The 10832-nt window shown below is 38.2% G+C and overlaps 1 protein-coding gene across 1 annotated transcript in view; it reads right to left on the bottom strand.

Moving 5' to 3' along the window:
* Positions 1-2743: 2743 nt before the first annotated feature.
* LOC102955728 (cytochrome b5 type B) overlaps positions 2744-10832 on the bottom strand; it is a 109065-nt gene continuing 100976 nt past the window's right edge. Inside the window, exon 9 of the transcript XR_006212079.1 lies at positions 2744-2808. The gene's annotated coding sequence lies outside the window, so the exon portion shown is untranslated. The remainder of the gene's footprint in view (positions 2809-10832) is intronic.

Below are 10832 nucleotides of genomic sequence, written 5' to 3'. Positions count from 1 at the left end.
GACAAATCAACTTAAAGAAATTCATCCCAAGTTGAGAGTATTTAGGGTTTTATGTCCCTGAATCAGTTTATTCTCATCCAGCTTTCAAAATATTTATAAATAGGCAGAAGACATATCATTCTAATCTATGTTCTAGAAGAATAAAATTAATCTTATTGTCCCGGTTAGAAACAAACCACAAGATAAATAAATGTTATAGGTGAGGTGGAAAGAACCTTGTAAAGGAGACAAAATTATGGTCATCTCAATCAACACAAAGTATTGTGCCATGTGCATTACTCGGTCATGTTTAAAAAAAAAAAGAAAAAAGAAAATCTAAGCAAACTAGGAGTCAAAGGGAATTTCTTTAACCTAATGAAGGTTTCATTAAGATAAAGTTAGATGCAAATGATGAAATAAAAACAAAAATAGCGGCTCAAGAACCTGTTTCTTACTCAAGTCAACATGGGCATTCCCTGGGTAGCACAGCAGCTCCAATAGCCCCAAAACCCAAAGCTCCTTCTACTGTGATTTCCTGTCATCTTTCCATGTTGTGTTTCAAGATGGCTGTTCTACCGCTTCTATCTAGAATGTATATCATCAACAGAGAGGAATAGTAAAAGGAAAGGGAAGAGCATTCCCCTTCCCTTTAAGACATGGACCACCTCTAATTATGTCTTACTGGCTGAAGCTTAAAGATAACCACATCTACTAAATGCAAGGAATGCTGAGAAATGTAGTATGCATTTCGGGTAGCTATATGATTAGCTACAAATCTAAGGTTCTGTGACTGTAAGAAAAATAGAACAGTTCATGGGAGGCAGTTGTCTACCAGAGAATAACAGCAAATCTACAGCAAACCTCATAGAGGTGAAAAAAATAGAAGCATTTCATTACCATAAGAAACAAGACAAGGATACTTTCCTCTCAATGCTGCTATGAAACATTGTCCTAGAGATCCCAGCCAATGCAGTTAGAAAAAATAAGAGGACTAAGAATTGGAAAAATAAGAGAGAAGAATCTTTGTTACTTGCAGTTGAAATGGTTGTACATAAGAAGTCCAAGAAAAACATTAAAATAGTTCAGCAACTCACTGGTAAAGACCACATCCAAAAATCAACAGTGTTGTTAATGATAAAAAATACAATTACAAGAGCAGCAAAAACTATGAGACATCCGTGAATAAATAGAAAAAAGATGGGCAAGACTATTAAGGAGAAATCTATAAAACATTAGTGAGGGATAGAAAAGGACACTTAAGTAAATGGAAACTATCCTATGTTTGTGGATCAAAGGACTCAGTATCAGTCTATAACTGGTCTCTACATTCATTAATCTATGTCAGTTAATCTATAAATTCACTGTTATACCAATCAAAATTCCAAGAGAACATTTTATTGGTCTTTATAAACTGATCCTAACTTTCATACGAAAGAACAAATAGTCCCAAAACAGCCAAGATAATTTTAAGGAAAAAATAAGAAGGACCTATGAGACCTGACCTGATCTACCAGATCAGTTAAGAAAAATGTGTCATAAAGTCTTATTTTTAAAAACAATTCAACTTTTGTTTAGAAATAGACAAATAGATTAAAGGAGCAGATATAACCCACAAACAGCTTAAAGACATAAGGCATAAAACAGAAACTGCATTATAAATCAGTGGGAAAAATTGAAAAACATAATAAATGGTGCCAGAACAATTAGGTACTTACACAAAAAAGTAAAATAAATGAGTTCCTTACCTTATACCAGATCAAAATAAATCAGACTGGATTAAATTTTTAATGTTTTTTTAATGTTTGTTTATTTTTGAGAGAGAGAGAGGGAGACTGAGCATGAGTGGGGGAGGGGCAGAGAGAGAGAGGGGACAGAGAGGGAGACACAGAATCCGAAGCAGGCTCCAGGCTCTTAGCTGTCAGCACAGAGCCCAACACGGGGCTCGAACTCACAAACCGAGAGATCATGACCTGAGCCGAAGTCGGTCGCTTAACCAACTGAGCCAACCAGGCATCCCCCCCCCCAAAAAAAAACCAATTTTTAAAGTAGGCAAAGGTGAACAAGAAGTTCATCAAAGAGGGGCGCCTGGGTGGCTCAGTTGGTTAAACGTCCAACTTCAGTTCAGGTCATGATCTCACAGTTGGTGGGTTCGAGCCCCGTGTCGGGCTCGAGACAGCTCGAGCTGTCTGACAGCTCAGAGCCTGGAGCCTGTTCAGATTCTGTGTCTCCCTCTTTCTCTGCCCCTCCCCTGCTCATGCTCTGTCTTTCCCTCTCTTTCTCTCAAAAATAAATAAATATTAAAAACAACAGAAATTCATCAAAGAGAATTCTGGATGGTTAATAAACATGAGAAAATGCTCAACCTCACCAGTAACTGGAGTAATGAAAATTAAAGCAAGGAGGTACCTTTATGAGTAGAACAAAATTTAATAGACCTTGTGTTTTGGAACAGTTTCAGATTTACAGAAAATTGGAGAAAATAATACAGAGTTTCCATATACCTCCTGCCCAGATTCGGTGAATATTAACGCCTTATGTTAATGTGGTACATTTGTTACAATTAATGTACGGATATTGACACATCATCATTATAAGTCCACAGTTTATCCAGATTTCCTCAGTTTACCTAATGTCCTTTTTGTATTCCAGGATTCCATTCAGGATACTACTTCACATTTCGTCACCATATATGCTCCTTAGGCTCCTCTTGGCTGTGACAGTTTCTGAGACTGTCCTTGGTTTTGATGACTCTGACAGTTTTGAGGACTACTGGACAGGTACATTGTATGGCACCCCTCTACTATATTTGATGTTTTTCTTGTACCTAGACTGGAGCAATGAGATTTGGGGAGGAAAATCATAGAGTTTAAATGCCATTTTTATCACATCATGTCAAGGATACATACTATCAAGATAATTTATGACTGTTGATGATCTTGATCACCTGGCTGAAGAATAGAAAAATTTTAAGATCTTAAAATTCTAAGTGTAGGTGTGCCTGGGTGCCTCAGTAGGTAAAGCGTCCAACTTTGGCTCAGGTCATGACCTCGTAGTCCGTAGGTTCAAGCCCCCGTCGGGCTCTATACTGACAGATCGGAGGCTGGAGCCTGCATCAGATTCTGTGTCTCCTTCTCTCTCTGCCCCTCCCCCCATTCATGCTCTGTCTCTCAAAAATAGATACACTTTATTAAAAAAAATTCTAAGTGTAATAAGGACAAAACGAAAGGAAACGAGAAGTTTCATACACTGCTGGTGCTTATGGAAGTATAGAGTGACAAAATAAAAACCTCTCACTTTGGGTAGAAATTTGGCAATATCTGGTGAAGTTGGAAATGTCTATACTCTTGGCCTGGCAATTCCATTTCCAGATTTGAGAACCTCTCACTCATGTATATAAGCATGCAATGACATGTTTATTGCAACATTATTTATGATACTGAAAAACTAGTAAGTTGGAATCATTGAAGACCTGGATCCACTGGTACCTGAAGCCTGACCAGCTACTTTGCAACCAAGAACGCTTCAGTGACATGACCAAATAACATTCTATGTTAAGTATGCTTGAGATGATTTTCTGTCACTTGTAGACTTACTGAGTTCTAACTGATACACCAAGATATTAATGTCACCTTCATCTAAGTCCACGCCCAGTTTGGTTTTTTTAAAAGCAAGAAGTCAACATCTATTAAGCAAAGCCTAAAAGCCTAGACTCTAGACCCTAGAGGATAATTAAACCGCAATGACCAACAGCTTTTAGGTTTATAATATGCAAACTATTCCAGGCAGTCTTGATCAAAGCACAAAAATCAATAAATGAAATAAACATAGTACTTGAAACTGAAGGAAGTAATTTCATAAAGTGATGCCTTGCAAAGTTTTATATTCATATAAATCAGCCCAAAATGAAGGGTTTTTTTCATCTCAAAATAGGAAATATTTCAAATATATAGGAAATAGATGCCATATATCCATCACCCAGATAACAAATTCAACATTTCCCTATATTTGTTCATATTTTTTTTTATTTTTTTTTAACCTTTATTTATTTTTGAGACAGAGCGAGACAGAGCATGAATGGCGGAGGGGCAGAGAGAGAGGGAGACACAGAATCGGAAGCAGGCTCCGGGCTCTGAGCCATCAGCCCAGAGCCCGACGCGGGGCTCGAACTCATGGACCGTGAGATCGTGACCTGAGCTGAAGTTGGCTGCTTAACCGACTGAGCCACCCAGGCGCCCCTATTTGTTCATATTTTTTAGAAAAACTTAAGACGTTACACATAACACTGAAGTCTCATTACCTGTCCTTTTTTTCCTTTCTCCCTCCCCATAGTAACCACCGTCTTAAAGTTGAAGCATATCATCCCATGTTGGTGTTTATACTGTTACTATATATATGTATAACATTGTTTGGATTTGCATTTTCCTATTATTAGCAAGTTTGAACACCTTTTCAGATATTTATTGACCATTCAAGTTCCTCTTCTGTTTATTTCCTTTGGCCACTTTTTTCATTTGGGTTGTTTATAGCTTTTGTTAGTCTTTCATATATTCTGGTTACAGATCTGTTGTTGTTTACATGTGTTGCAAGTATCTCCTCCCTGTTAATGCTGGTCTTTGCCTTGGTTTATGGCATTAGTCATACAGAACTCCCAAGGACATTTGGAAGAAATGGTTATTTCTTTTTTTAATTTTTTTTAATTAAAAAATTAGCAACCTGGATGGAACTGGAGAGTGTTGTGCTAAGTGAAATAGGTCATACAGAGAAAGACAGATACCGTATGTTTTCACTCTTATGTGGATCCTGAGAAACTCAACAGAAGACCATGGGGGAGGGGAAGGAAAAAAGAAAAAAAGAGAGGGAGGGAGCCAAACCATAAGAGACTCTTAAAAACTGAGGATAAACTAAGGGTTGATGGGGGTGGGAGGGAGGGGAAAGTCGGTGATGGGCATTGAGGAGGGCACCTGTTGGGATGAGTACTGGGTGTTGTATGGAAACCAATGTGACAATAAATTTCATATTAAAATTTTTTTAATGTTTGTTTATTTTTGAGAGAGAGAGGGGGAGAGTAGAAGGGGCAGAGAGAGAGAGAGAGAGAGAGAGAGAGAGAGAGACAGAATCTGAAGCAGGCTCCAGGCTCTAAGCTGTCAGCTCAGAGCCCGATGCGGGGCTCAAGCTCAAGAGCGCCCCTTTAATTTTTTTTAATGTTTATTTATTTTTGAGAGGTGGAGGGGAGGGCAGAGAGAAAGGTAGAGAATCTGAAGCAGGCTCCACGCTGTCAGTGCAGAACCTGATGCAGGGCTCAAACTCACGAACCTTGAGATCATGACCTGAGTTGAAATCAAGAGTTGGTTGCTTAACTGACTGTGCCACTCAGGCGCCCTAAAAAACAGTTATACTGAGTTATGGTGAGAATATGGGTGAGTTGTTGTTGTTATTCTTTGTACTTTTCTGTATTTTAAAAACTTCTCAAGCTATAAAAGAATTTCTAAAGAAAAATGGGAAGAAAAAGGAATAAAGATCATCTTTTTATTCTTCCTTCTGCTTTTCTATAATTTCCAAAGTTTTTGTAATAAGCAAATCTATAATGGGAGGGAAACCACCAAATCATTTTTTTTCTAAAGTTTTGTTTTAGCAAACTTTATCCTAATATTGGGAGTAGTCAGTGTCAGTTTAGAGTCAACACTATCTACCTTATGCATTTTTATATATATTCTTATTACTATATGCCCTAGTATATTAATAGTATTTGTAACTTAATAGGTGATGGAAAAGCCCATATTATCCGAAAAATATCCCCCACTCAGATAAGTGGTTTAAATCCCTCTCATGAGCTTGGAATCATGCAGACATGAGTCATGGACAAGATGTCAGTGGTATTGTTTCTTTAATTTCGAAGGAACAGAATTTATATGTGCCTGTGTGTGTGTGTGTGTGTGTGTGTGTGTGTGTGTGTGTATTCTGATATCCTGAATTGTGGTTACTGCTCAGAGACAATGGACACATTCAAAATTGGTAGAAATGAGGTATTTGCTAAGATTAGATTGAGTTCCTCTTACAATGTTTTATCATTCATTGCACTGATATTAAGTTGGGTAACAGCAGGTGTGAGTGGGTAAAATGACTCTAAATCACAACCACGTGGGGGAAGTTAGAAAAACTGTGCATAGCATGGAAACCTTTTTACTTTAGTAGCTATCTGAGCAAGCAAACTTGAGCTTCCAAATCTAGTGACAGATTTATATTAATGTAATTGAATAATCGGAGTTTTCCACTGTCAGAAACCTTTATCCACTCCATTACTTAGAGGATTAAAAGAACATTTGATCTGGTGTTTTATGGAGTTTTCTCTTCCCAGGGACCCAGAGAGGGAACAACTGGGAACATATGACCCTGGATATTATCTGTTTCCGCTGCATCTGACTGAGCACAGTATATACTAGATCACTGCCAAAAGTTTCAAGTCTGCTTCTCACCTCTATTGGCTCAGAATGACTGGGTTTCAGAACTGGGGGAGAAAAATCTTAGAAATCACTGAATCCCTCTTATTTTACAGGTGAAAAATTGGGGCATAATTTTGGCAGGAAGTAATAAAATTATACTTATGCATATACTATGACCCAGCAATTCCACTGCAGAGAGCTACCAAGGAGAGGCCTGAGGAGACATTCAAAGATGTTTGTTGCAGCATTGTTTGTAACAGAAAAAAAATTAGTAGGAAAATGGCTAATAAAACATAAAATAGTCATACCAAAAAGCACTATGCAGTAGATAAAAGGAATGAGCTAGATCTAAGTGGACAGAGGTGAAAAAACAGAGTGACAAGTTGCAGAAACCTGTGAAAAATATATTTATATAAAAACCCATGTAGCAATACTATTTTCAGGTGGGTATAAAATGAATGATACGTGATATGATACTGAATACAAAAATCTTATAGAACATGTAGAATTATGCTGTCCAATACAGTAGCTGCTAGGTACCTTGTGGCTATTGAAATTCAAAGTAAGTAAAATAGCACTAGCCACATTGCAAGGGTTCAGTAGCCACATTTGGCTAGGAGCTACTGTATTGGACTGCATAGGTATGTACAATTTCCATAATTGCATAAGTTCTACTGGACAATGCTTGTCTAAAACAAATATATGCCAAATTCATAAGATCACGTAGCTAGGTAGTAGTAAAACCAAAACAGATGTCAGAAGACCACTACTTGAGTGTTCTTGGCATGAGGGTTCATTCGGGTCATTTGGGAATGGGTGAATGGATGGATAGATGGATGGATGGATTCATTCATTCATTCATTCATTCATAATAATGTAATTACTACATATTAAGCCCTGGGTTCAGCCCTTGGGAAACAAAATTCAATTGGATGCCACCCCAGTCCCAGAGGACAGACTAGACAAGTGTCAGTCATCAACTATTCGCTGAATACCTTTTCTCTGGCCAACCCTGTGTGAGGCCTAGGGTCAGTGGTGAACCAAACAAAGTACCGGTCCTCATGGAATTCGTAATCCACAGCAGGCTTCTCAACACTGTGGACATTTTGATGGGTAATTCTTCGTTGTGGGAGCTGTTCTGCATACCATAGGATGTTTAATAGCCTCCCTGGCCTCTACTTACTAAATACCAGCAGAATCCACCCTCTATTTTGGTAACCAAAAATGTCTTCAGATATTGCCAAATGTCCCCTGGGGGACAACATTGCCACCATGAGAACCACAGGGAAAGAGAGACATTAATCAAATCATAACAAGTTAGGTAAATGATAATAAATGTGCTGACTGCTGTGCTGGGGACATGCAGGACGCTTTGAAAGTATTTTCCAGGGCCCTACGACCCAGGAATTGCACTACTAGGTATTTATCCAAGGGATACAGGTGTGCTGTTTCAAAGGGACACCTGCACTCCAGTGTTTATAGCAGCACTATCGACAATAGCCAAAGTATGGAAAGAGCCCAAATGTCCACTGATGGATGAATGAATAAAGAAGATGTGGTACATATATACAGTGGAGTATTACTCAGCAATCCAAAAGAATCAAATCTTGCCATTTGCAACTATGTGGATAGGACTGGAGGGTATTATGCTAAGTGAAATTAGTCAGAGAAAGACAAAAATCATATGACTTCACTCAAATGAGGACCTTAAGACATAGAACAGATGGACATAAGGGAAGGGAAGCAAAAATAATATAAAAACAGGGAGGGAGACAAAACAGAAGAGACTCATAAATATGGAGAACAAACAGAGGGTTGCTGGAGGGGTTGTGTGAGGGAGGATGGGGTGAATGGATAAGGGGCATTAAGGAATCTACCCCTGAAATCATTGTTGCACTATATGCTAAGTAACTTGGATGTAAATTAAAAAAATAAGATAAAAAATAAAAAGAGAGGAAAAATAAAGAAAAGAAAAGAAAGTATTTACCAGGAGCCTGACCTAATCTTTAAGGGGTAGATAAGGATGTTTCCCTAAGGATGTGACAACATTGCCTGCTCTGTTAGCCAAACATGGACAGAACTTGCCTGCCATGGACACAGTTCTGAATGAATAAATCCATGCCAATTGCCAGGGGCAAAGGAAGTAAGATGTTCAAGGGCAGAGATGTCAGGTTTCTCTAGGAGAGGTAAGGTAAGCTGGGTTTTGATGCATAATTATCCACGTCAGCGCCTACTGTCTAAAGCTCACTCAACTGGCAAGCTTGGGCAGGTTGCCATGAACTTAAGACTAAACCAGCTGGTAAAAAAAATGGAGACCAGTTGCAGGTCCTGTCTTCTTCATCAGAGATCAGAAAGTCGTAAGTAATAAAGCAAAATGAGAATCAGGATTTATATTTCTGATTTGTCCAACAATTTGGACAAAACCTCCCCCTGTTCTACTCCATTACACTAAAAATAATCCTAGTAGAGAGAAACGGAAGATACTTGTTAGATCACCAAATACCTCCCTCCCCAGTGGCCATGGTAGTTTGGATCCCCGTTGGAAGATGTAATCAGGTCTTTAACCGTTCCTTTCCTTAATGAGGCCAAAAGGGACTCCTTGGAGCTAAGACATCTATTTTAATATTTTGAGAGTTGTGTTTACTTTAACTTCTTCATTTTTTTTCTCATCTAGAAAACAGTGGGCCTGTACTGTGAGAGAGGGAGCTTAGTAATCACTTACCCTCCCCATTTATTTTATAGATGAGGAAACTAAGGCCCAGAGTGGGGAAGCATCTGGCTCAAAGTTGCACAGCTATTTATGGCAGTCATTCCCAAATCTCTTAATCTCCTCTCTCCCTTATATTCAGGAACAACGAAAGAATATATAATACAATACAATACAATATAATATAATATAATATAATATAACATAATATTACAATATATAAAGTATAAAATACATAATATGTATAGTCTTTTGTTATTTTCAAATATAGGAGAATATATGTATTTATTATATAAATATATGTAAGTTTAAAAGTGATATAACTAAATGCAAAGTGGGTACAGGATCCCAGAACAGAAAAAGGATATTAATGGAAAAATAAATGAAGTCTGAAGAAAGTCCAAAGTTTAATGACAGTAATGTAATGTACCAATATAGGTTTCTTAGTTCTGACAAATGTTCCATGGTTATGCAAAATATTAACAAGAGGGGAAACTGGGAGTATAAGTACTCTCTGTACTATTTTTGTATGTCTTCTGTAAATCTTAAATAATTCCCAAATAATACTATTATTTATAAAGTAAAAAAGTATTTAACAGGAGCACCTGGCTGGCTCAGTCGGTAGAGCATGCAACTCTTGATCTTGGTGTCACGAGTTCAAGCCCCACATTGAGTGTAGAGCTTACTTAAAAAAATTAATTAAAAAAATAAAATAAAATTATCTTAAAAAAAAAAAAGTAGGGGCACCTGGCTGGCTCAGTCAGTGGAGCATGTAACTCTTGATCTTGGGGTTGTAAGTTCAAGCCCTGTACTGGGTGTAGAGATTACTTAAAAATAAAATCTTTAAAAAATAATAATGAAATTGGGGCACCTGGGTGGCTTAGTCAGTCAAGCATCTGACTTCGGCTGGGGTCATGATCTTGGGGTCCTGGGGTTTGAGCCCCGTGTCACGTTCTGTGTGGATAGCTCGGAGCCTGGAGCCTACTTCAGATGTTGTGTCTCCTCTCTCTCTGCCCCTCCCCCGCTCACACTGTGTCTCTCTGTCTCTCAAAAATGAATAAACATTAAAAAAAATTAAAAAATAAATGATTTCAAAATAAAAAAGTAAAGATAAATGTAATAAAATAATAAACAAGTTCAAACAAAACAGAAGTGTTTAAAGAAACAACAACAAAAAAGGAGACTTGTAATTCTTCCCCTAAATTCTAACCACGTTTCATAGCTCAGTGTGCCTTTCCAGGCATTTTCTTTTATGTTTATCCAAACACACAAATAGTTTTTAAATATTCTATTGCATTTAACCTTTCAAATAATCGTAGGAAATTGGCATTATAATCAAATGAGAAAAGGAGGCTCAGGGCAGGTAAATAATTGGCTCAGGGTCACTGGTAGATGTCTGGGACTAGATTTAAAGCTGACTCTACCTAACTCCGAACTCCATGCCATTCCCAGAATCCACAAGGCTGTGCCCTGCACGAGAGCTTTCAGCTCAGGAGGTGAGTCAGGGCCTACTCTCGTGTTTCCTACTCTTGTGACTCTTGTCACTCACTCCGGCAAGGGCTGTATCTGCTTGGAGGGTGGGGACCCCTTTACTTGGCACTAAGGCTCCACATGGACCAGCACCAGCTCTCTTCTCTCCCTCTCTCCTATGCCGACAGGATGGTGATGCTGGTCACGGCCATGATCGTCATAGAATATGGCGAGTG

This window comes from Panthera tigris, chromosome E2 (assembly GCF_018350195.1).
Source record: "Panthera tigris isolate Pti1 chromosome E2, P.tigris_Pti1_mat1.1, whole genome shotgun sequence".
NCBI lineage: Eukaryota > Metazoa > Chordata > Mammalia > Carnivora > Felidae > Panthera > Panthera tigris.
Note: the sequence above shows the minus strand (reverse complement) of the source record. Positions and strands in the feature narration are given on the sequence as shown.